Source organism: Apodemus sylvaticus, chromosome 1 (genome assembly GCF_947179515.1).
Source record: "Apodemus sylvaticus chromosome 1, mApoSyl1.1, whole genome shotgun sequence".
Lineage (NCBI taxonomy): Eukaryota > Metazoa > Chordata > Mammalia > Rodentia > Muridae > Apodemus > Apodemus sylvaticus.
In genome coordinates this window covers 205,951,355-205,978,039 of record NC_067472.1, presented here as the reverse complement: position 1 = coordinate 205,978,039, position 26,685 = coordinate 205,951,355, and the positions used below count along the sequence as shown (strand labels likewise).

At 39.1% G+C, this 26,685-nt stretch overlaps 1 long non-coding RNA gene across 1 annotated transcript; it reads right to left on the bottom strand.

The window, feature by feature from the left end:
* Positions 1-23,271: 23,271 nt before the first annotated feature.
* Positions 23,272-26,246, bottom strand: LOC127676268 (uncharacterized). The gene is made up of 3 exons (XR_007975815.1): positions 26,077-26,246; positions 24,180-24,299; positions 23,272-23,369 (listed from the first exon to the last, which is right to left on the bottom strand). It is a non-coding gene; the product is annotated as an uncharacterized LOC127676268 (long non-coding RNA).
* Positions 26,247-26,685: the final 439 nt, after the last annotated feature.

Sequence of the window (26,685 nt, the reverse complement as noted above, 5' to 3'; positions counted from 1 at the left end):
CTCCATGGCCTCTGCATCAGCTCCTGCTTATTGATCTGCTTGAGTTCCAGTCCTGACTTCGTTTATTGATGAACTGCAACATGGAAGTGTAAGCTCAATAAACCCTTTCCTCCCCAACTTGCTTCTTGGTCATGATGCTTGTGCAGGAATAGAAACCCTGACTAAGACATTTAAGTGTACATCCTGGAATCTATACTGTGTTTTTATATGCTGGAAGAAACACCAAAGGGAATCAAAGAGATTCCTATAGCCCTCTCCTGATCCAGCCATAGTAGGTATATTTTCATATGCAATACAGTCACAGGTTCCATTTAGGCTTACCCCAATCCATAATGGTGAGGAAGAGGAACTGTCTCAAGATTTTCTCCAAACCACATTATTTTCTTCACTTTGAGTCTTGAGAGTCTCTTACCTCCCATGTCTCTGGTACATTCTGGAGGTTTCTCCCAACCTCCTACCTCCGGTGGTTGCCTGTTTCCATTTTTTCTTCTGGACCTCAGGGCTTCATTCCTTTTCTGTCACCCAATAACAGATCAGAATCCCTTTTCCCCAAACCCCTACCTGTCCACTTTCCCTCCCAGGTCCTTCCTACTCCCTTGTGATTGCTTTCTTCTCATTCCTAATGGTACTGAATCATCCTCACTTGGGTGCTTCTCCTTGTTTATCTTCTTGAGTTCTATGGACTGTATCTTGGGTATTCTGTATTTCTTTTATTTCTTTTGATTTGTGGTTAATATCCACTTATTAGTGATTACCTACCATGCATATCTTTTTGTGTCTGAGTTACCTCATCAGGATATTGTCTAATTCCATCCATTTGCCTGGAAAACTCAGGATGTCCTCATGCTTAAAAGTTAAATAGATTCCTTTGTGTAAATGAACCACATATTCTGTTTCCATTCTGCTATCTGGGACATCTTGGTTGTTTCCAGCTTTTGGCTATCACAAACAAGGCTGCTATGAACATAGTGGAAGACATAACCCTATGCAATAGTGAGGCATCTTTTGTGTATATTCACAAGAGTGGTATTGTAGGGTCTTCAGGTAGATCTACTTATGTTTTTCTGAAGTCTCCAGAATGATTTCCAGAATGGTTATACCACTTTGCAATCCCAAAGGCAATGGATGAGTGTTCCTCTTTCTGCACATTCTTGCCAACATTTGTAGTTAGCTGAAGTTTTCATCTGAGACATTCTGATTGGTGTAAGGGAGAATCTCAGGGATATTTTGATTTGCCAATCTCTGATCACTAAGGACTTTGAAAATTCTTTTTTTCTTAAAATTGTATTTCCCTCTAATTTATTATGTGTGATAATTAATGCTGATCATTATTGGAATTTTATTTATAACTTTCTCTGAGAAAGCATTCTGGGCATGACTCTGAGGATATATTTAATGTTATTAGATTCTGTCTATACTTAAGTAACTGAAACGGTCAAAGTAACAATAGAAATGGGATCTACTATTCCTGTCATAGTTCCTGGTATGTTTAAAAGGTCAAAGCTTACTGAATATGAGGATTCATTTTCCTCTGCTTCTCAACTAGGTGAACAATTTCACTACCTATAAACTCCTGACATCAGAACTACTGTATGATGATAACTTGAGCCCTCAAATAATGAGCTATTTTTTCTAATGTAAATAATTTTCTAGAGTTCCTTTTCACAGAAATAGGATAATATTATTTTTTAAAAAGTGTTGCCACAATGCACAGGAGTGAGTTTGATTTTATTGTATTAATAAATTTTGACTCAGTCATGGAGAGTGCTTTTATAGTTAATATTTTTATTGAATATATTCTTCATTTACATTTCAAATGCTAAAACCTTTGCTGGTATACCACCTCCCAAAACCCCCAAACCCTCCTCCCACATCCTGGCTCCAATTATATATCCCTCCACATGACCTACTCCCATCTACACCCCCTCCCCCACTGATTTCACCACACTGGGGAATCTACTGAGCCTTCACAGAACCGAGGGCCTCTCTTCCCACTAATTCACGACAAGGAACTCCTCTGACATATTTTGGCTGGAACCATGTGTATCCCTTAGTTATTGGTTCAGAATATGGGGAGAGTTTTATGTTGAGAATTTGGAAGAATTTGGTCAAATAACTTTTATTTTTTTTGAGCAGTACTTAGAGTGACATTCTTTTGTAGTTTGGAAGAAAAAATTTATTAAGTGATTCTAGAGGATCTGTCACATGAAATCAGGTGCCTGATTAACAGAAGTGGAAGGGAGCACTGTAAATGCAATCTTCCAAATACTGTGTAGAATCAAGAGTCAGGCACACTGAAGTCCAAGCAATAACATAATTTAATAACATTCATTAAAACAGATAAGAATATGTAATACATAACATAAAATAATTACAGTGAGTGAAACTATTTGTAACAATGAAGTTAAATAAAAAACTGAAATTCTTTCTTGTAATAATCTCTTCTGCTATGGTTAAGAGGGAACTAGAACGGAACGTTGAAATAGCATGACCGGCACCTTCTTCAGTCATTAAGAAGTTTCCGTTGTGGAAAGTTCTATATTGATGTTGTTTCATTGTCCTCTGCTAAAGGAAATATAAAAATGTCATAGTTAATGTTCATAGCAGCCCTATTTGTAATTGCCAGATGCTGGAAAGAACCCAGGTATCCCTCAACAGAAGAGTGGATGCAAAAAATGTGGTATATCTACACAATGGAGTACTATTCAGCCATTAGAAACAATGAATTCATGAAATTCTTAGGCAAATGGATGGAGCTAGAGAATATCATACTAAGTGAGGTAACCCAGACTCAAAAGGTGAATCATGGTATGCACTCACTAATAAGTGGATATTAACCTAGAAAACTGGAATACCCAAAACATAATCCACACATCAAATGAGGTACAAGAAGAAAGGAGGAGTGGCCCCTGGTTCTGGAAAGACTCAGTGAAACAGTATTCAGCAAAACCAGAACGGGGAAGTGGGAAGGGGTGGGTGGGAGGACAGGGGAAGAGAAGGGGGCTTGCGGGACTTTCGGGGAGTGGGGGGGGCTAGAAGAGGGGAAATCATTTGAAATGTAAATAAATTATATCGAATAATAAAAAAAATAAAAAAAAATGTCATAGTTAAACATTCTCAGTTATAGATTCACCCCACTTCAAGTAAGACTAAGTTATCAGTATATCTTCTGAACTCTACACAAAGAATTACTTGAGTTAACACTATATCTGATTTTAAAAGTATTGCCTATTAAGTTTCTTCACATACGTGTCGTAGTAAATCTGTTGCAACTTAATATGTATACCAAATGCTACTTATTTGGCAAGATTATCTCTCAAACATCATTTTTTGTACAAGATAGCACAGCTTGTTGGAACATAGTTTAAGCTTATAGTTTAAACTCATGTTGAATGGATTTTAAATAAAATAACTGATTTAAAGATAACTTTTTATTTTTATTTTTATTTTTATTTTTCTAAAGGATTTATTTATTTAATTTATGTTTGTGAGTACATTGTTGCTGTCTACAGACACACCACAAGAGGCCATCAGATCTCATTACAGATGGTTGTGAGCCACCATGTGGTTGCTGGGAATTGAACTCAGGACCTCTGCAAGAGCAGTCAGTGCTCTTAACCGCTGAGCCACCTCTCTAGCCTAAAGAGAACTTTTTAAAAATAATTTCATATCCAGAATATCATATATAAATTATATACCATGGAAAGAAAGGAAAGAAATGTAGCACATAATATTCTGGAATTCATTCAGGATCTAAAAAAATTCCATTGCCGTACCTACATGTTTGTAAGTTTGTACATATGTGTGTCTGTACGTATACCTATGTATATATTCATATAATCATACACAAGTTAAATGTTGTTTAAAACACTTTTCCAATGCTTTAGTATCATGATATGCTCTAATGCTGCTCTGTTATTTTCAAATTTATGAAATCAGGAAATGATGGCATCCTTCCATCTATTTGGTAACTAATTCAAATTCTCTTAAACTGTAGGGACTTCTGCATGAGGAGCAGTAGATGAAATCTTTAATTGTGCAGTATTAGCATTTAAGGTTTCCCACTGTAACCATCTATGGCTTTTTTTTATAACAGCTGACTTATCAGCAGTATTTACTGACATCTTTAAGTCATTTGACTTCTTTTTATTATTGTCACAAATGATATGGTCCTCATCTCCAAATATATCAACATAGTTGTCAATCATGATTTGTATAATAGACATCTGTAATACCACAAGGTATAAACAAGATCCTCTATTATTTCACATAGTTTACCAAATTGAAATCAATAAAAAATTGAAATCCAAAATCATGAGGAAAATAGCAGTTAGTCCAAAGAGATATGAACCTGTGAAGTATCTGTCTTAAATGGAGACACAAAGTTCTTTGCACTGTTTAAACATATTGCAAAGAATTGGGGATCTATTAAGCAATGTAATAATTAAGAACTGATATGATGCCAGACTAACTGAATAAAACAAATTAATGACCTCACAGGTTTCTTGAATTGGTGATACTTTGCAGGGTGTGTGAGGAGGTGGAGTTTTCTTTTGATGGTTTGAATGGAATGACTGACTAATTCCAGAAATCATAATTTATGACACCATCTTTGTGAAAACTTTTGGGTGGATTAAGTGGCTTGGCTTCCCCATAGGAGGTTTGTCATTGGTTAGAACTTAAGGTGACAGAAGTCAGGTGCGATTTGCAGTGTCCTTTCTGTGCTTTGTGTTTGCTGCCTGAGTTGAGAGCCACCAGCTCTCTGCTTCCTGTTGGTTGTCCTACCTTCCTGCAGATATGCTTCTCTGACATGACTTTGAAGGACTGTAATCTGTCTGGATAGCTAATTCCCAAGTAAGTATTTACTTCTGTAAGTTGTTTTAGTCCAGCTGTTTTATTAAAGCAATAGGAAAATTACTAAGAGAAGAAGGTGGTGAGAAGTGGGAACTTAGGTGAAAAAACTGCCTCCAGATTGGGAAGTCTATGGGATATTGGCTTGATTAACAATTGAATTATTAGGGCAGAGATCTCCAGGATAGTGCCACCCTGGAGCTATTATTGAGACAGAGAGATATGTGGTGCAGGACAGGAGGTTGCACTCCTACACAGCTTCTGCTACATTCCTTGTGTCCAGGTTCCTGCCCTGCTTCAGTGTAGTCCCTGACATTTCTCAGTGGTTAACTGGTAACTGGATGTATACCATGAAGTGTAACCTGTCCTCCAGAAGTTGATTTCATCACTTTTTTTTCATAGGAAGTGTAGCAAATTAAGTCACTTTCTAAATTGAACAAGGTATTCCCTGGGCTTTCCTATTCCATTTTTGTTGTTGTTGTTGTTGCTGTTGTTGTTGTTGTTTTCGAGACAGAGTTTCTCTGTATAGCCCTTGCTGTCCTGGAACTCACAATGTAGACCAGGCTGGCCTCGAACTCAGAAATCCACCTGCATCTGCCTCCCAAGTACTGGGATTAAAGGCGTGTGTCACCACTGCCTGGCAACATGTAATTCTTATAGGTCTGCTTTTATATGTTACTTGGCCTTTTCCCCTTGCAGCTTTTAATATACTTTCTTTGTCCTCTATATTCAGTGTCTTAGGTAATGTATGCCAAGGGAACAAAGCAACAAGTTGGAGAACCAGGGAGATTAATATAGGCAGACAGATGGTATCCACTGGAGTCCGGGACCGGGGAACAAGAGGCTGTAGTCAGTGTGCTATAGCAACGCTGGATGTGAGACTCAGGGATTTGATTTGCAGGTGTGGAAGGTGAGGTCAACATCTGCAGTTAGTTCACCTGCTTTCCTGCCTAGAGTATGTATTAGTATTTTCTCTCTTTTGTGTGTGTGTGTGTGTGTGTTTCATTTGTTTTTGTTTGTTTGTTTGGTTTTTAAGACAGGTTTTTTCTACTGCTTTCAAAAAACCAATTGATTGAGATATCTGGGGTCTGAGAAAGGACCACCTATTCTCTTGAATATTTTGTACAGAAACCAAGAATTTAACTAAAGCTTGGGAGGAGCCCTGTTACCCTCCACCCCCAGGGTTTCTTTGGGTACCTAAGGATATGCTTGAATTCACTTTATTGATCTTAAACTCAGAGATCTGCCTGCTTCAGTCTCCCAAGTGCTGGGATTAGAGGCATGTGCCAGCATGCAAAGGTAGTGGCCTGAATAATTTTAAGAAGGACTGTGTAGTCTCTCTGGGCTAAGGCAGGTTTTGATATGCATGCTGTGCAGACAGTTGCAGGGAGTCATGAAGTCAGTCCGGGCTAGCTGCACTGAAATACATGTGTCATAGGAGTTTCAAGTTGCAGTCCTTGGCTCCTCTGAAGTGGAAAATTAAGGGTTCCCTGGAAAGTCCATTGTATTGGATGGCGTTTTGCTGGGGCAAAGGCATGAAGAAGTGTTTTCCTGGAGTGGACACAGGGGAAAGACTAAGGCTCCCTCGTGAAGGGACATTAAGCTAAAGCAGACACAGGTCAAAGGATTCTCTGCTAAAGACAAGCACACGTTAATCTGCTTTACACTGTGTAACTGAGCTGCACTTGTTGGGATTCCATGGAGGGAAATGCACCAAGGGACTTCTGGGGGCGTGCTGCAGTTTCTTGCTGCTTCGGTGGACTTGGGCTGAGCAGCAGCCTGATTTCAGCTGAGTCAGACACACGCTGAGGTGAGACACACGCTGAGACAAGACATATGAAGGACATGTGAGGAGGCTGCCCTTGGTTTGCTTACAGAGCTAGATGCGCGATGCCTGTAGGTCTTGCATCTTTGCTGATCTTCGATTCCCTGAGAGAGGCACAGCAGAGACCTTCCCTGGCTTACCTCAGGGCCCCTCCTGCTGACTCAAGCTGAGGCTGAGGCATGGCTGACTCTGCTAGGTAGTGCTGCCGACACTGGTTCATATTTGCTATCACGTCTCTTCCAAACTGGACTGCTGATGCATCTATGAGGTGTTTGGGAGTGGATCGAGCTACTGCTGCTGACCTGTGAACTGAACTGCTGATTTTCAGACAACACAGATGGGAGGTACTCCAAAGAACTATGTCTAATCTGGTCCATGTCCCCAATATTGTTTCCTTCCCACCACCTCTGGTAGGTGATGGGGTTAAAGGAAGGTAAAAATATTTAAGAACCATCATTAAAAATAGGTTTTTAAAAAATTAAAGTTACACTCCTGCTTTCTAGTTACTGAGAAAGATGCCTGGCTGTTCTGGAACTCACTAGGTAGACCACAGTGGCTTAAAACTGACAGAGATATGCCTGTCTTTGCCTCCTGAGTACTGGGATTAAAGGCATGGACCACCACCCCACCCAGTCAACAGTTCTTAGGAAGCTTCACTCATACCTGTCATGGTGCTGAGCCTGTGCCTAACATGCGGGCCACTAAGAGATAAAGCCACTCTTGTCTTCCCACTCAAGGGGTTCTGCTTGTACTTCCATTCCAACATCTATGACACAAACTGTTCTTCTGCACCTAACTTTTACTTTTTTCTTTTGTCATTTGGACATTAGTGTTGAAATCAGACACTTTATGAATCATAAGCAAATTGCAAAAGTTAAAAAAATCATGAATGAAAATCAATAATTTACATTTTACAATCATCAGACTCTTTTCTAAATTTAGAAAAATACAAGCAACATCTATCACATTAAAGAAACATAAGAGTTAACTCTGATATCTCTTCTGTTATCTACTCTAATAGGAACTAATATTGAGAGCACCATTAAGAAATTAGTGTACTTACTTGCCACAGATCAGCTTGGGCATCCATATGGTAGGCAAACTGAGGCAGGCAGCCATTGCAAGTCAGTGCTTAGAGCTGCTGACAAGGGAGGATCCAGATACCTACAGATGCCACTGGTAAAGGCAGCCAGGAATTAGAGAAATTACTCCACAGACTTTTTTTATGAGAAAACAAAGCTTACATTAATGGGGCTGGCACTCCCTGAGGGTAGTGGAAAAACTATGAACTCTTTTTAACAAGGGGCCCTGAAAGAAAGATAAGGAAAGAGAAAATTCTTTCTTTCTCTCTGTCTCTCTGTCTCTCTGTCTCTCTGTCTCTGTCTCTGTCTCTGTCTCTCTCTCTCTCTCTCTCTCTCTCTCACACACACACACACACACACACACACACACACACACACTGTGTGGATGAAACAAAAGACAGAGTCCAGTAACTTCATATACACAAACACACATGCATTCAAACACACATACATTCATACATACAGACCTATACACAGACAGACAGACATTCACACATAGATTGGTTAGAGCAAAGCTCCAGCAAGCAGGCGTCACACACTTCTCACATAGATACATAAATGCACACAATAGGTGGATGGAGCGAGCTCCAACACACACCCAGACAAGCCTTACACAGTTCAGCCGCACAGCACCTTTGTAGGATTTTAGCATAGTCTGAATACTCAGCACTACTCCTCCCCTAAAGACTGCAAATCAGAGGCGTATCCCTACAGTGCTTTCCTTGTCCTGTGCCTCCTTTCTTCTCGGATATAATCCAGTGGCCATGAGCATCTTCTGGAAGCTGAGCAAGAGGCAAGCTGTCTCATGCACTGCCCCATAACTGGGTCTTCTGGATTTCAGCAGAGAGCCTTTCAGGAAAGAGCCTCATTCTTATACTAGAAGATTGTCACTGGGCAAGGCAGAGAGAGGCCTTCACTGTCAGCAGGTCCAGACAGCTACTTGTCTCTCTCAGTGGCCTGGAGGCCTGGAGGAATATCCAGAAATGTCTCATAGAAGCCTCCAAATGAGTAGCTCCTAATTCTGGTAACTCTCCTTGCAAGTTTCATAAAATACCTTCTCTTGGTGTTGCACTGCAGCCAGATTCCACTTCTCAGGGAAGTATGCACAGGTGACATTTGACATCAGGTTCCCAGAAACTTTTCCATGGAGGACAAAGGACTAACTGCCTCTAGATAGAGAGGAGACAGAGGTGATGCATAGGAAAATGGAGATTATAAAGGTAAAATGGAGAACACTCCTCACATATTCTCTCTACCTCTCTACCCCCGCAGATTTATATTCTCCATTTTTAAGAATAACACACACACACACACACACACACACACACACACATACACACAGACACACACGTACACACGAAAATCAAAGCAAACAAAAAACAATAATATAAACAATGTTTAAAAACGAAGCAAAGTTTTGATTTGCATTTCCCTAGTGATTGATGACGTTTAACATTTCTTTTTTTTTCTTTCTTTTTTTATTGATATATTTTTATTTCCATTTCAAATGATTTTCCCTTTTCAGGGTCCCCACTCCCCATAAGTCCCATAAGCCCTCTTCCCTCCCCCTGTTCCTCCATCCACCCCTTCTCACCTCCTTGTTATGGAATTCCCCTATACTCTTGCACTGAGTCTTTCCAGAACCAGGGGCCACTCCTCCATTCTTTTCGGACATCATTTAATTTGTGGATTATGTCTTGGGTATTCAAAGTTTCTAGGCTAATATCCACTTATCAGTGAGTGCATACCATGATTGATCTTTTGAGACTGGGTTACCTCACTTAGTATGATGTTCTCCAGCCCCATCCATTTGTCTAAGAATTTCATGAATTCATCGTTTCTAATGGCTGAATAGTACTCCATTTTTTGTATCCATTCCTCCATTGAAGGACACCTAGGTTCTTTCCAGCTTCTGGCTACTACAAATAGGGCTGCTATGAATATAGTGAAGCATGTGTCCTGTCCTTATTGCATGCTGAAGAATCCTCTGGATATATTATGCCCAGGGTATATAACAGGGTCCTCAGGAAGTGTCATGCACAGTTTTCTGAGGAACCGCCAGACTAATTTCCAAAGTGGCTGCACCATCTTGCAATCCCACCAGCAGTGGAGGAGTGTTCCTCTTTCTCCACATCCTCCAACACCTGCTGTGTCCTGAGGTTTTGACCTTAGCCATTCTGACTGGTGTGAGGTGAAATCTCAGAGTTGTTTTGATTTGCATTTCCCTAATGATTAATGATGTTGAACATTTCTTAAGGTGTTTCTCAGCTCTCAGAAGTTCTTCATGTGAAAATTCTTTGTTTAGCTCAATACCCCACTTTTTAATGGGGTTATTTGGTTCTCTGGGTTCTACCTTCTTGAGTTCTTTGTATATATTAGATATTAGCTCTCTGTGGGATTTAGGGTTGGTGAAGATCCTTTCCCAATCTGTTGGTTGACATTTTGTTTTTTTGACAGTGACCTTTGCCTTACAGAAACTTTGTAGTTTTATGAGGTCCCATTTGTCAATTCTTGATTTTAGAGCATAAGCCTTACATATTAATGTTTGATAAACTTTTACATAAACTCAGTAAACAGTTGTATTACCAAACTTCTGCTTCTTACCCCAGATAGAGAGCCCAAAACAGACCAAAGTATGTATACCACACAAGTACAGTTAATAAAACAGTGAGTTTTATTGGAATTTTTTACAGAAATACTGGTGAGAGCTTACTCACAGAAGAACAAATGATTCAAAAACAGTTGCACCATCAAAGCCCACCCCAGGACTGGCAAGAGCATGAAAATTTGGGAACCCGAAACACTCCTTTCAGGCAGCTCAACATATTGGACAGAGAGCGCTTCCCAAGGGATGCAGTTGATCTACATCTATTTCACATAGCTGGGTTGGGTTTTGAGTCTTTGCAGCTTGGCTTGTTTGAGAGTGATTCACACAGGGGCTTGCCTTGTTTATTCTTTGGAAGAAAGAGCCTAGAAAATCTGGTTACTTTCAGGGATTCTTGATGCTAGTTGGAGTTGTTTCTCTTCCTGCTGAAAAAGAGAGTTCCTGTGGACTAGAAAGCTTCAGTCTCAGAGGAAACTGTTAGAGTAACAGTGCAAAGCTAGAAGGAGGGTTATCTGAGGTATCTTGTGAGACAGTGCTTTAGAAAGGGTGGACACAACTTAAGTTAGTAATCTAAATAACAAGTACAAAGAACACACGTCCATGGTGATTCGAAGAAAAGGTTCCTCTTATATAACCATGCATGCCACAGATAGATGGGTTGAAATCAATCCTGAGAGTAATGATTTCACAGTTATCACTGTCCATTTTTTAAGATATTTTCTCCAGATTTATTAGTCCTTTTGAAATGTGTAAATGAAATACATAGTCTTTCTATTGGTCCCTATACTCAGTGGAACATCCTTTAAAAAATAAACTAAATTTTTCATATACACAGATTATTTTAACAACTGTTATTGGCAATATTTTCAAACAGGAGGCTGCCATAAGTCCTCCTACGTAGGTATGAGCATACCTACAAATAATATGCAGTAAAATTGATCACTAAATGAACCTCCAATAATGATTATTGGAAAAAAATCCAAAAGTCCAAATACAGCTTATTCCCCTCAATATACAATATTCACAGAAAGAAACCACAACAGAAATGGAAAATGGGTTGATAATGGGTTGAAATGGGTTGAAAATGGCTGTATCTGATTCTTGGTTAGGAGGTGTGAACTAGTTTTAAGAAAGTAATCTACCACTGATTAAATACTTATTTTGAGGTATATGTGATGCCAATAGCACCTTTTCTGCTATATTAATTTCTGCTAAATTATGCCTCCTTCAAGGGAGGATGTGTGTGTCATCAAACCACAAGTTTCTACATGCTTCAAATCTACCTAAAATTAAATGTAGTAAATAATGGAGTTTTGAATAAATAATATCTAATGTAAAGATTTAGAGAATTTGGTAGTTTCAAGTACTCTTACAATGTACTTGGAATTTAAAGGGTTTCTACCAAATTCGGCTGTAGATGAGGGTATTGTGAAGTTTTGGAAATTCATAACATCTCAACCACAACATACCCCCTATAGAAGCGGTAAACACCCTGCCTGGACAGCTTTCTTACACCAGAGTGAGGTTAGTCTCTGCAGCAAGCGTTCCTTCATCTTCTCCTCTGCTGTGCTCCAGCGAGGATCAGTGCAGTCCCCTGGCGCCTTTTACTTGTGGATCTCTGCTGACACTACTTGCCTAAAGTCTGTACTTCTAGCTCCCTGTCTGCTCCGTCCACCCACCCCTGCGTTCTCTTATCTCTCTCATTCTGAGGGCCACTCAGAACTAAGGAAGTCATGACAGCCTTTACCCCTGAGTGCTTTGCTATCCATACCCGTTCTCCCACAGTTATCTCAGCAATGTCTATGCACAGGAGTCCTGAGTCGTGCATTGCTTTTGTCAGGTTTACAGTTTCAAACAGCAGGGAACCAATAAAATGTATTCAGTTTAGATGTCCCTAATTCTTCCTCATGATTAGATTCAAACTATGAATTTTTATAGAAATATTAGGTCTCATGTCAGAAGGTGCATGATAATGAATTTTTCTGTTGGTGGTGACATTAACCTTATTTATTTTGAAATGCTGACTCTCAGGTTGCTCCTAGCAAAGTAACAACTTTTCTATTTGTAACTAGTAAGCATCTTGTGGAGAAGTGCCTATGACTACAAACATCTTCCAGCAAACCACAGATTTCCACAAAAGTAAGGGTCAAAGAATTATTTCATAACGGTATTTTTATATATTTATTGTCTTGCCTTGTACTTTAATTTAAAATCTTTAATTTTCTTTTCTTTTTTTTCTACAAGGTCTCACCCTATAGCCCATGCTAACCTAAAAATGTGTGTAGTATAGCTGAAACACTTGTGAGTGCAAGAATGTAAAACACAACTACTATACAATATAAAAATATGACTTATCTAATGATTTTGGTCAGAGTTTAATAGCCAAAATATTACTATAAAATTGTTGTGTGTGGGGTGTGTGTGGGTGTGAGTGTGTGTGTGTACTGAGAGGCTAGAAAGTAATATGAGATCCCTCAGAGCTGGAGTTCCAGGCATTTCCAAGATACCCAGCTTGTTACCTGGCGCTAGAATCAGAATTCTAGTTGTCATGGTAGATTAGTAAGCCCTTTTAGCCAGTGAATTATCTTTCCAGCCCAATAAAAGTGTTACTACAGCAAAAGATGAGAAGCAGCGTAACTAGAAAAGAAAGAGGATAGGAAAATGACTTATTTGAGATGTAATGCTGGATGAAGTTTATTTCAGTAAATAGCCAAGGAAATGTAAATGTATAGCTCATTCAATATGTTTATCTGCTGTGCATATAATATTGAGTACAAAGAAGGGACAGGGCCACATCCAGTCGATTCTTGTTATATTTTTTAAGGTTGACAGTATATTTTAAAAATTAAACTATCAATGCATTCCTTCCCCATTATCCTTTCCTCCCTTCAGCTTCTACTATACCCACCTCAAAGGGACTAGTCTTCTTTAAATGTGATTCTCTCTCTCTCTCTCCCTCTCTCTCTCTCTCTCTCTCTCTCTCTCTCTCTCTCTCTCTCTCTCTCACACACACACACACACACACACACATAAACACACACGCACACAATTTACATTTCTTTGGGTTTTGTTGTTGTTTGTGTATTTGCTGGTGCACACCTTTAATTGAAGCATTCAGGAGAAAGAGTCAGGTAGATCTCATGTCAGTCAAGTTCACATACTGAAGTTTAAATTACTCAGGGCTACACAGTGAGACCCTGTTTCAAAACAAATACACACACACACACACAAACACACACACACACACAATTATTTAATATAACGTAGTTTATTTGTTTGTAGCATGTGGGATGGGAGAGGCACACATGAGAAATTAAGATGTCAAGTCGTAGGAGTCTGTTTCATCCAGCTACCTCGTGGGATTCCAGGGCCAAACACATTTACTCTGGCCTGCTTTGAAATGCCTTTTCCTGCCAAGGCTTGCTAGTCATAAAACACTTTTTTCTTGAAGAATTTCTTTTGTTTTTTTCCATTTTGATTTAAGTTCCAAGTAAGGTTCTTCTGTATAGAGATAATCTCTTATAAGCATCACCTGACAATAAAAAAGCCTATGGCCAATGAGCTGAGGTAGGAAATTGGAGGTGGGGCACAGGCAGGAGAAGAGAGGATTCTGGGAAATAGTGAGACAATTAAGAGAGATTGGAGAGACACACTGGGAGAGATGCTGAAGGAAGACAGTAAGGAAGAAGCAGTCAGGGACTGAAGGAGCTGTAACTAACCAGCAGGTAGATGAATTCAGGATAAAGGGGGATTCTCCAGGGAACACTGTGGAGGCCCAAAGCATGAGATCTGAGCAGAGCTTGAGGAGATGTACATAAGCCAGCAGGTGGCTGAAATCAGGATAGAATAAAGAAGGTTAGCACCAGGCTTGGACACAGGAGACTGAGGACCGGTAAGTAACTGTGTGGTAGAGAGGATAGTTTCATTGGGTTATATAAGTTATGAGTTAGTAAGGAAATGAACTAAAGCTTACAGCCTAGGAATCTATTAATAAATGATTAGTTTCAAAGTCATCATTGTGGGAGCAGGGGCTAGGAGGAAAAATTGAATTTTTTAATCATTTCTGTATTATTGTTAAATTTCAAAACTGTTGGAGGAGCTGACAAGATGGTTCAGCTGGTAAATTAGGCATTTGTCACCAAGTCTGATGACTTGAATTTAGTCCTGGCAGGGATTAAAGTAATCTAAAATTTTCTAAACCCCTCCCCCCAAAAGAATAGATTGCATTGGATTTGAGGTATGCAGTCTCAGAATTGATTGTTTTCTATACCCTTGTGGCTCTGGGCCGATCTCTATCACCCCAAACCATTAAGAAGCCCCTTTTGTCTAACTAGTAGTTTAGCCTGCTTAGGGCTAAGAAGCAAAGAAGAGGGCCTCCTCTCCGCCTGTGCCTGGCTGATCCCCACTCCTGGGCTGAAAGCTCTCTTGAGGCCAGTGAAACCAAGAACTGGGGCGCAGGGGTGGAGGGAGTAACTTCAGAGAGTTCTCAGAGAGTTCAGAGCTAGAGTGGCTCTGGAATCTTAGCACCACCTTAGACCATTCTCTGATCTTCCCCTGACTCGCAGGATAATGACTGAGAAACCAAGTGGACTCAGAACAGGGGCTGAGACCTATTATTGACTTCAGCTACCTCAGTTCCTGAAGGATCGCCCTGGGACAACTTTGCCTTGGGTGCAGATCACAGGGTCCAGGGACTTTGACCTCAGCCAAAAAGTGAAAGGGAGCTAAGAACAACCCTGGGAACTTTCCTACCTCAGTCAGGAAGGGCAGGAAGGAGAGCCTGGTGCACATGCTGAAGCCTGCAAGGACCGGTCCTTCCCAGTCTTTGTGCCCTGCTGCTTTCCAGCCTGGCAGTGGGGTTGCCAATGTCAATGTGACCTTAGCCAGGTAGCTCTTAGGGCCTCTCTCTCCTCAGATTTACCCTTGGTCTGTGTCATCTCTGGAGGTCCCAGCTCAGTTGTAGCTACTCTGGACTCTTCTGCTCATATTGAGATTAGTGTTCATTCCTTGTTAAGATGATATTTTTTTCTTTTTTCTCTGGGGGGTGTTGTTGTTTGTGTTTATGTGTGAGGAACTGTTGACTGGCTGTGCACAGGAATGGAACGCTGGTGCCCATAGACTGCAGCCTGCTCCATCTTCCCTAGCTGTGCCTGAGGCAGCTTGCTTGGGATCCTGGTTTCTGAGAGAACAGGTGTCTTCCCCCCCTCCTTGATCTACACTTGTTCCTGTTCTTTGACATAATTTTAGTGAAGCTGAAAGCACAGCTCAGTAATAGATTCCTACCTAGTTGTGTAGGAGTCTGCAGAGTTAGGACTTGCTTATTCTTGGCAGGAAGGCTACTCCTGTGGGCTGGGAAAAGAATACAATGAAACATTCTCCTGGTAGTCTCTCAAGGCCTGCTTAAGCACTGCAAAAGCATCCTAGAAAATCTACTGAGAGTGTTTAAGTATAAAATGGACATAAACATAATGAAATTTGCCTTACTTTTACCAAAGTTTGGGGTCAAAGCACAAAATAAAACAGGGAGAATCCACTTGAGTGCTGGGAGCTCTGTAGCAGCATGGGAGCGAGGGACCACAGCAGGTGGGGTGGCTTGGGGTTCAGGTACTGGTGTGAGGTTCCCCATTGCTCAACCCCCATTGCTCACCCCAGTACAGTTCTGCTCTCATTCAGGTTTGTGATATTTAATATTAAAAGTAAATAAACATATGTGGAACATGATTCATTTTTGAATGAGCATTAAAATTTCTTAAACTTTTTAAAAACACAACATATGTTGGAAAAAATAACAATTTGCTGAAAAACCAAAGCATTCATAGGTTTTAGGTTGAAGTTTGACCAGTTTATAAGACAAGTTTGTGTTTTAGTGGGTAAAAAATTAGATAGTCTAGAAAATACTCCTGTCAGGTGTTCATGGAATGTATTTTTGAAGACTTATAGAAAGCATTATCCTGGAAATAAAAAGCATAGCTCTCCTTACTTGATAACTTTGTTTCTGTAGGGAATTGGTATTGAATATTGCTACTGTGTAACTTTCCATGAAGACACTGCCAAGTTAAAAGCTAGTTTTCTAGATCTGAAGAATCAAGGTAGAACACTTCTGGATCCCATTAGACTATCATAAGAATCAAATTAGTTATTATATACATATCTTACAGTGCAGCCTGGAATCGAGAACCAATCAATGGATGTGAAATGATCACTTTCCTTCTTGGCACTAAATACCAAACTGAAGACTGCAGTTGGTAAGGCAACCACTGAAGTCTGAGGATTCTTTAGTAGCCAGGGTGACAGGCCATTGTGATGTCAAGATTCAAAGGCTCATCTATAACTGACAAAGTGACAAGTGCATTTCATGTCCTTCAGTCTTTTGGCTTTAAAATTGTATTCTTTTAACTATTATTGAAACATAGGAATTTTTATTAAATAACATATTTTATAAAAAATATTTGTGACTTTTTATATATATATATATATACTCACATGTATAGGTAGATAGGTAGATAGATAGATGAGAGAGAGAGAGAGAGAGAGAGAGAGAGAGAGAGAGAGAGAGAGAGAGAGAGAGAGAGAGAGAGAGAGAGAGATCAGTAAAATATCTGTTCAAGAAGAGGAGGAATTATGCCCTGTTTTCTGAGGAACCACCAGACTGATTTCCAGAGTGGTTGTAACAGCTTGCAATCCAACCAGCATTGGAGGAGTTTTCCTCTTTCTCCACATCCTCACCAGCTCCTGCTGTCTCCTGAGTTTTTGATCTTAGCCATTCTGACTGGGGTGAGGTGAAATCTCAGTTTTCTTTTGATTTGAATTCCCCTGATGACTAAGGATGTTGAACATTTCTTTAGGTCCTTCTCATCCTTTCACTATTACTCAAGTGAGAATTCTTGTTTGATTCTGTAACCCATTTTAATAGGGTTATTTGGCTCTCTGGAGTCTAATTTCTTGAGTTCTTTGTATATATTGGATATTAGCCCTCTCTCGGATGAAGGGTTGGTAAACCAATTTGTTGGTTGCTGCTTTGTCCTATTGACAGTGTCCTTTGCCTTACAGAAACTTTGTAGGTTTATGAGGTCCCATTTGTCAATTCTTCATCTTACAGCATAAGCTATTGGTGTTCTGTTCAGGAAATTTCCCCTGTGCTCATGTGCTCAAGGCTCTTCCCCAGTTTTTTTTCTAATAGTTTTGGTGTGTCTGGTTTTAGATCCACTTGGACTTCTTGAGCTTAGTAAGGTGATAAGAATGGGTAGATTTGCATTTTTCTGCATGCTGACCTCCAGTTGAACCAGCACCATTTGTTGAATAGTCTGCCACTCTTTGGCACATACCCTGAGGATTCCCTAGCATGTAATAAGGACACATGCTCCACTATGTTCATAGCAGCCTTATTTATAATAGCCAGAAGCTGAAAAGAACACAGATATCCCTCAACAGAGGAATGGGTACAGGAAATGTGGTGTATTTACTCTATGGAATACTACTCAGCTATTAAAAACAATGAGTTACAAACTATATGAGATTTCTTGTGGCATTTTTAGGCTCACTTCTGTTTACCAATTTCAATAAAATAAATAAAGGAAATGCTGTGTGAAGCAAGGATAATCATCCTTGTAGAAACAGGACAGTAACTCGTAAACAAATTCTTAACTCAGTTTGGTATGCCATTTAATAGGTAAACATGTTTTTATTACTAGGAATGTCAGCTCTTCACAAGACAGGCTATATTGTTTAAAGCTAATTGAAGGCATGGAAAGTAAAAATGAAAGTAGTCAAAAGGAAGGAATTTTATATTTACATTACATTTGTTTTATATTATATTAGGAAAATGAATTTGTCAGAGTGAAAATGTGTAACTTGGTCACGTCAAGGGACCTGAGTGAAGTAATTGTAGAGACAAATAAGAAGAAATAGTTGAACTTTAGAAAGTTCTACAGAATAACATTTTTTTCTGAAAAACCAAATGAAAGACACAAAACTATGTTCAATCGTGAAGTAAAGAAAATAAACTTAAGTCTAATCAAAGACTTCTTGGATAATACTGACATATAAGTATCACTTATTGCACCTATTCTGATATCTTGCTGTATTGGTTAATGTCATACTTCATAGGTGTTGCAAGTGAGTACAACTGTCAATTGCTTCCTTGACATGTCAATTTACCTATTGTTTTATGTACCATAGAAACTCATCTTCAAGTCATATTCTATACTCAAAGGATAAGCAGGCTGAGAAAGAAATTAGGGAAATGACCCCCTTCACAATAGCCACAAACAGTATAAAGTATCTTGGGGTGACTCTTACCAAACATGTGAAAGATCTGTATGACAAGAACTTCAAGACTCTGAAGAAGGAAATGGAAGAAGACCTCAAAAAATGTGAAAACCTCCCATGCTCATGGATCGGTAGAATCAATATAGTTAAAATGGCCATTTTGCCTAAAGCACTATACAGATTCAATGCAATACCCATCAAAATCCCAACTCAATTCTTCACAGAGTTAGAAAGAGCAATTATCAAATTCATCTGGAACAACAAAAAACCCAGGATAGCTAAAACTATTCTCAGCAACAAAAGGAAATCTGGGGGAATCAGTATCCCTGACCTCAAGCAATACTACAGAGCAATAGTGTTAAAAACTGCATGGTATTGGTACAGTGACAGGCAGGAGGATCAATGGAACAGGATTGAAGATCCAGAAATGAACCCACACACCTATGGCCACTTGATCCTCGACAAAGAGGCTGAAAACGTCCAATGGAAAACAGATAGCCTTTTCAACAAATGGTGCTGGTTCAACTGGAGGTCAGCATGCAGAAGAATGTGAATTGATCCATCCTTGTCTCCTTGTACTAAGCTCAAATCCAAATGGATCAAGGACCTCCACATAAAGCCAGACACTCTGAAGCTAATAGAAAAAAAAACTGGGGAAGACCCTTGAGGACATCGGTACAGGGAGAAAGTTTCTGAACAGAACACCAATAGCGTATGCTCTAAGAGCAAGAATTGACAAATGGGACCTCATAAAATTACAAAGTTTCTGTAAGGCAAAGGACACCATCAAGAGGACAAATCGGCAACCAACAAATTGGGAAAAGATCTTCACCAATCCTACATCAGATAGAGGGCTAATATCCAATATATATAAAGAACTCAAGAAGTTAGACTCCAGAAAACCAAACAACCCTATTAAAAAATGGGGTACAGAGTTAAACAAAGAATTCTCACCTGAAGAACTTCGGATGGCGGAGAAGCATCTTAAAAAATGCTCAACTTCATTAGTCATTAGGGAAATGCAAATCAAAACAACCCTAAGATTTCATCTTACACCAGTCAGAATGGCTAAGATTAAAAATTCAGGAGACAGCAGGTGTTAGAGTCTCAGTTTATTAAGAGAGGTACTGAAACAAATGTAATGTGCACCTATGTGGGTTTCTGAGTATATGCGATGCATGTGAAAATGTGTATGATCTCTGTGTGTGTTTGTGTGTATCAAATATATGCAGATCACCATTGATATATTTAGAACTTTGAGCTTATCTATGTTAGAAGCCAGAGTCAAGTATTGGTCTTGTTCCCATCTCTTTTTTAAACAGGTTCTCTTTTGTGCACTACTGAACAACATGCCAGGAATATCTGTTAATTCTGAACTGCAAATCCTTACTCCAGGTAGAAGTTTTAGTTTAGAGATTTTTGAAGTACAATAGCCAGTTTTGTTTGTTTTTTAATGTACATTTTGATGGACCAAATTCATGTTACAAAGCATGAATCTCAATTGATTAGACACTGATCTGTCATTTCAGGCCATTTTGTTTATCTATCTATCTATTTATCATCTATCTATCTATCTATCTATCTATCTATCTATCTATCTATCTATCTATCTATTTTTGCACTCCAGATTTTATTCTCATCATCTGCACTCTGAATGTTCCACTTCACATACCTCCTCCCCCCAACCCGGTCTCCACAAGGATGTGCCTAACACCCTCACCACACCCCTGCTCCACCCCACCAGATCTCTAAATCCCCTGGGGCAGCCAGTCTCTTGAGGGTTAGGAACATTTTCTCTGACTGAAACCAGACCCAGCTGTCCTCTGCTGTATATGTGTGGGGAGCCTCATATCAGCTGGTGTATGTTGCCAGGTTGGTTGGTGGTTTAGTGCTTTGAGAGACCTCGGGGTCCAAGTTAATTGAGAGTGCTTTTTCTCCTACCAGGTCACCCTCTTGTTCTCATTCTTCTAACTTTCCTCTAATTCAGCCATGGGAGTCAGCAGCTTCTGTCCATTGGTTGGGTGCAAATATCTGCATCTGACTCTTTCAGCTGCTTATTGGGTCTTTCGGAGGCCAGTCATGATGGCACCCTTATTCTTAAATCTCCATAGCCTCAGGATAGTGTCAGGCCTTGGGGCCTCCACTTGAGCTGGATCCCACTTTGGGCCTGTCCCTGGTCCTTCTTTTCCTCAGTCTCCTCTTCATGTCCATCCCTGCAGTTCTTTCAGACAGGAACAATTGTGGGTCAGAGTTTGTCTGTGGGATGGCAACCCTATCCCTCACTTGATGCCCTGTCTTCTTGCTGGAGGCAGGCTCTATAAGGTTCCTCTCTCTACTGTAGGGATTTCATCTGAGGTCCTGCCCTTTGAGTCCTGAAAGCCTCTCACCTCCCATGTCTCTGGTACATTCTGCAAGCTCCCCCCACAACCCCCTACTTCCTGAGGTTGCCTGTTTCCATTCTTTCTGCTGGCCCTCAGGGCTTCAGTCCTTTTCTGTCACCCAATAACAGACCAGGATCCCCTTCCCCCAACCCAAGCTCCCATCTGTCCACGTTCCCTCCCAGTTCTTTCCCTACCCTCTTGTGATTGCTTTCTTTTTTTTTTTTATGTATGAAGCATATGGTTTTTATTATAATATGAGAGGAGCTAATGAAATAATGCATGTGAATGGGCTTTGTAAAGTAAAAAGCACAGATAACAACAAGCACTAAGTGTCCTTTAGTACAGTTCAGAAGAGTTCACGATTATAGGGAAATTGCTTCTAAAAGGCACTATCTTAGTGTTTCCACTGATGTGAAGATACCACAACTCTTTTTTTTCTTTTTATTATTATTATTATTATTATTCGATATAATTTATTTACATTTCAAATGATTTCCCCTTTTCTAGCCCCCCCACTCCCCGAAAGTCCCGCAAACCCCCTTCTCTTCCCCTGTCCTCCCACCCACCCCTTCCCACTTCCCCATTCTGGTTTTGCTGAATACTGTTTCACTGAGTCTTTCCAGAACCAGGGGCCACTCCTCCTTTCTTATTGCTTTCTTCTTACTCTGGTGGTACTGAGCCATCCTCACCTGATCCCTTCAGCTTGTTTAACTTCTTGAGTTCTGTGGACTGTATCTTTGGTATTCTGTATTTCTTTTTCTTTTTTGTTAATATCCACTTATTACTGATTACATATCATGTGTGTCATTTTGTGACTGAGTTACCTCACTCAAGATATTTTCTAATTCCATCCATTTGCTTGCAACACTCAGGATGTTCTCCTGCTTAATAGCTGAGTAGTGTTCCATTGTGTAAAGGAACTACATATTCTGTTTCCATTCTTCTGTTCTGGGACATCTTGGTTGTTTCCAGCTTCTGGCTATCGCAAAAAAGGCTACCATGAACACAGTGGAACACTTGTCCCTATGGAATAATGGGGCATCTTTTGGGAATATTCCTAAGACTGGTATTGCTGGGTCTTCAGGTAGATCTATTTCCATTTATCTGAAGAACCTCCAGAATGATTTCCAGAATGGTTGTACCACTTTGCCATCCTACCAGCAATGGAGGAGTGTTCCTTTTTCTGCACATCCTTGTCAACATTTGTTGTCAGCTGAGGTACTGAGCTTAGGCATTCTGATTGGTCTAAGGTGGAACCTCAGGCACATTTTGATTTGCCTTTCTCTGATCACTAAGGACTTTGAACATTTGTATATTCCTAAAATTGTAGTCACCTCTAACTTTATTACATGTGATGATTAATGTTGATTATTAATGGAATTTCATTTAGAACTATCTCTGAAAATGGAATCTAGGCATGACTCTAAGGATATATTTATATATTATATATATTATACATTACATTATATATTACATATTACATATTATATATATATATATATATATAATGTATTAATGTCTCTGCTTAAGTAACTGATATGGGCAAACTAACAATGTAACTGGGTTCTACAATTCCTTTCATGGTTCGTTGAATGTATAAAAGGAAGAAGCTTACTGAATATGAATATTCATGATCCTCTGCTTCTCAACTAGGTGAAGGATTTCACTAGTTACAACCTCCTGACATCACAAGTGCTGTTTGATGATATCTTGAGCCCTCAAATAATGAGCTATTTTTCCTAATATAAACAATTTTCTAGAGTACCATTTCACAGAAATAGGAATATTTTTTTTTATAAGTGTTGCTCTAATGCACAGGAGTGAGTCTGATTTTATTGTACAACTAAATAGTTGACACTTAGCCATGGGGAGTATTTTATAGTGACGATATGGAAGAATTTGGGCAGATAAATCCCTACCTTGCAGTTATTGAGCAATACATAGAATGCCCATTTTTGGAACTTTGGAAGAAACAATTACTAACATGAATCTGTCACAGGAATACAGGTGCCTGAGTAACAGAGGTGTCGGAGAATACTGAAAATGCCATTTTCCAAAGACTATGGAGAATCATGAATCAGACAAATTGGAGTCTAAGCAATAACATAATTTAATACCATTTATTAATATTAATAGATAAGAATGTGTAATACATAACATAAAATAAATATAGTGAGTGAAACTATGTAACTATGGTTAAATATAAAACTGAAGTTGTTTCTTGTCATAATCTCTTCTGCTATGGTTAAGAGAGAGGTAGAAGGGAACATTGAAATAAAATGACCAGCAACTTCTTCAGTCATGAGGAAATTTCCATTGTGAAAAGATATATGTTGAAGTTGTTTCATTTTCCCCTGCTAAAGGAAACATAAAAATTTCATTGTACAAACATTCTCAGATGATAGATTCACCCCATTTCAGATAATACTAGTTTTTCAGTATATTTTATGAACAAAGAATCTACACAAAGAATTACTTGAGTTACCACTATATCTGAATTTGAATAATATTGCAGGTTAAGATTCTCACATATGTGTTGTAGTGGATCCCATGCAAATTAATATTTATATCAAATGCTAGGCATTTGGCAAGATCATCTCTCAAACATCATTGTTTTTGTACAAGGATAGCACAGCTTGCTGGCACATGGTTTAACCTTGTAGTAAGTTTAGTGCATTTTTAAATTAAATAATTGTTTCTAAGTGAACTTTTTTAAAAATAATTTCATATCTAAGTTATTCTACATGACTTATGGACCATGGGAAGAAAAGGATAGAAATATAGCAAGTAATATTCTGGAATTCTTACAGGGTTTAAAAAAAGAATTCCCTTGTCATACATACATGTATGTATGTATATATGTATATATGTATGTCTGTATGCTTACCTATGTATATATACATATAGCCACATAATTTAAGTGTTGTTTAAAATATTTTCCAATACTTTATACCATGATATGCTAAATGCTGTTCTGATATTTACAAATTTATGAAATCAAGGAATGATATTATTGTTCCTTCCCTGTGATAACTAATTAAAAGTTCTCTTAACTTGTAGGACCTTCCACCTGTGGAGCATCAGATGAAATCTTTATTTCTGCAGTATGAGCATCTGTGGTTTCCCACTGTGGCCATTTATGTTTTTTATCATAACAGGTTACTTACCAGCAGTATTTACTGATGTCTTTATGTCATCTGACCTCTTTTGGTTATGGTCACAACGATATTGTTATTCTATCCAAATATATCTACACAGTTGTCAATCATGATATGTATGATAGATATCTGTAACACCACAAGGCCAAAAAAAGATTGTCTTGTCATTTCACATACTTTAAAAAATTGAAATCAATAAAAAATTGATATCCAAAATGATATGGAAAGTAGCAGTAACTACAAGCAGATATGAAACTGTGAAATGAAGTCTGTCTGAAATGGAGACTCTAAGTTCTTTGCAACTAACTTAACCTAGTTAAAATTTCATATATATTGCAAAGAATGGGGAAACTACTAAAGCAATGTAACATTTCAGAACTGATATGCTGCCATAATGACTGGTGAATCACAGCAATGACTTCCAAAGTTTCTTGAATTGGTGATTTTTTTGCAGGGGTTTGGGGACAAGGCAAAGTTTTATTTTGATGCTTTGAATGGGATGGCCGTGTAACTGCAGGCATCACAATATATGACACCATCTTTGTGACAACTTTTGGGTGGTTGAAGTGGCTTGGCCTCCTCATAGGAGGTTTGTCATTGATTAGAATTTAAGGTCACAGAAGGCAGGTGCCATTTGCAGTGTACTCTCTGTGCTTCGTGTTTGCTGCCAAGATGAGAGCCACCAGCTCTCTGCTTCCTGTTGGTTGTCCTACCTTCCTGCAGCTATGCTCCTCTGTCATGACTTTGAAGGACATTAATCTCTCTGGATATCTAATTCCCAAATAAGTATTTCATTCTATGAGCTGCTTTAATCTCGGTGCTTTATTAAAGCAATAGAAAAATGACTAAGACAAGTTGGTGAGAAGAGGAATTTTAGTTGAGAAACTGCAACACCAGATTGGCCGATTGTCTAGGGAAGTCTATGGGATATTGTCCTGATTAACAATGGAGTTTGTAAGGACAAGATCTGCAGGATGGTGCCACCCTTGAGCTATATTGAGATAAAGAAAGGTATGAGGTGCGGGTCATGAGGCAGCACTCCTACACAGCCTCTGCTTCAGTTCTTTCCTCTAGATTCCTGCATTGCTTCAGTTTGGGCCCTGACTTTCCTCAGTAGTTAACTGTAACAAGGAGTATATTGTGAAGTGTTAACCTGTCCTCTGTAAGTTGCTTTTCATCCGTGTTTTATCATAGCAACAGTAATAAATTAAGACACTTTCTAAATTGAGGAACCTATTTCTTGGCCTATCTTACTCTTTTCTGAGTAATACTAGTATGACTTTCTTCCTGTGGACCTTATTTCTGGAAGCTAGTTGTTAAAGAGAACCCTAGCTTTCTTTTCTTCTTTTGTTATTGTCTTTTTTGGGTTGTCTAACTTTTTTCCTTTTCAAAACATATGGTATTTATTGATTCTCTGTGAATTTCCATCGTGCCACCCAGTAACACTCCTTTTCTAGTCTGACCACATCTACTCTTTCCCCTGGAAACTTCCACCCAAAATTAAAAATTAAATATAAATTAAGTAAAGTTTTAAATTAAAATTAAACTGATAGAAGAAGGGGTTTTGAGAATAGGACTTAGAGGAGGGTACTGCAATCAGGATATAAAGTAAATAATGAAAGTAATAAAAATATCAATGCATACAGCTTCATAGTAAAATTAAGAGCTACTGAAAAAAAGACTGAGGTACATTATACTGTACCTGAAATAATTCAAACATACATGATTCTATTTTGCAGAAGTAAGAGCGAGTGCTAAAAGAACACATATTATATAACAGACACTCCAACTCCAGAAGAATGCAATCCTAGTTTGTCCTTTAATTCAGTGACCTTTCTGAAACATTCCCAATTCCTGGATCACAATGAAGACTTTGTTCCCAAAGGGACTAATCATATCCCCTTACCTATTTTGGGAGGTCACTCCCAAATCATGAGTTCAGCAAGTTGGATCCCACAGCACATGAGGGGCTACGAGGACAGATAAGGTGTAGGTGTCTAAGTGATTCCTCGTAGAGGTTTTCATTTTAAGAGCACAGAGATGAGCTGTTTTAGCAGGATGTAATTTGTACATGGCATCTTCAGTAGAATACTATACATAAAAAAGGAAAATTTTACTGTTGATTGTCTTACGATTAATGTTGCTTACAAAATTCTGAATACAAAGATCAGCATAAATGTTTTGTAGACCAGCTCATAGTATATTCAGAATTCAAAATAAATAAGAATATACAGCTTAAGAATTGCCCTGAGGTAACCCAGACTCAAAAGGTGAATCATGGTATGCACTCACCAATAAGTGGATATTAACCTAGAAACCTGGAATACCCAAAACATAATCTACACATCAAATGAGGTACAAGAAGAAAGGAAGAGTGGCCCCTTGTTCTGGAAAGACTCAGTGAAGCAGTATTCAGCAAAACCAGAACGGGGAAGTGGGAAGGGGTGGGTGGGAGGACAGGGGGAGAGAAGGGGGCTTACGGGACTTTCTGGGAGTGGGGGGGGCTAGAAAGGGG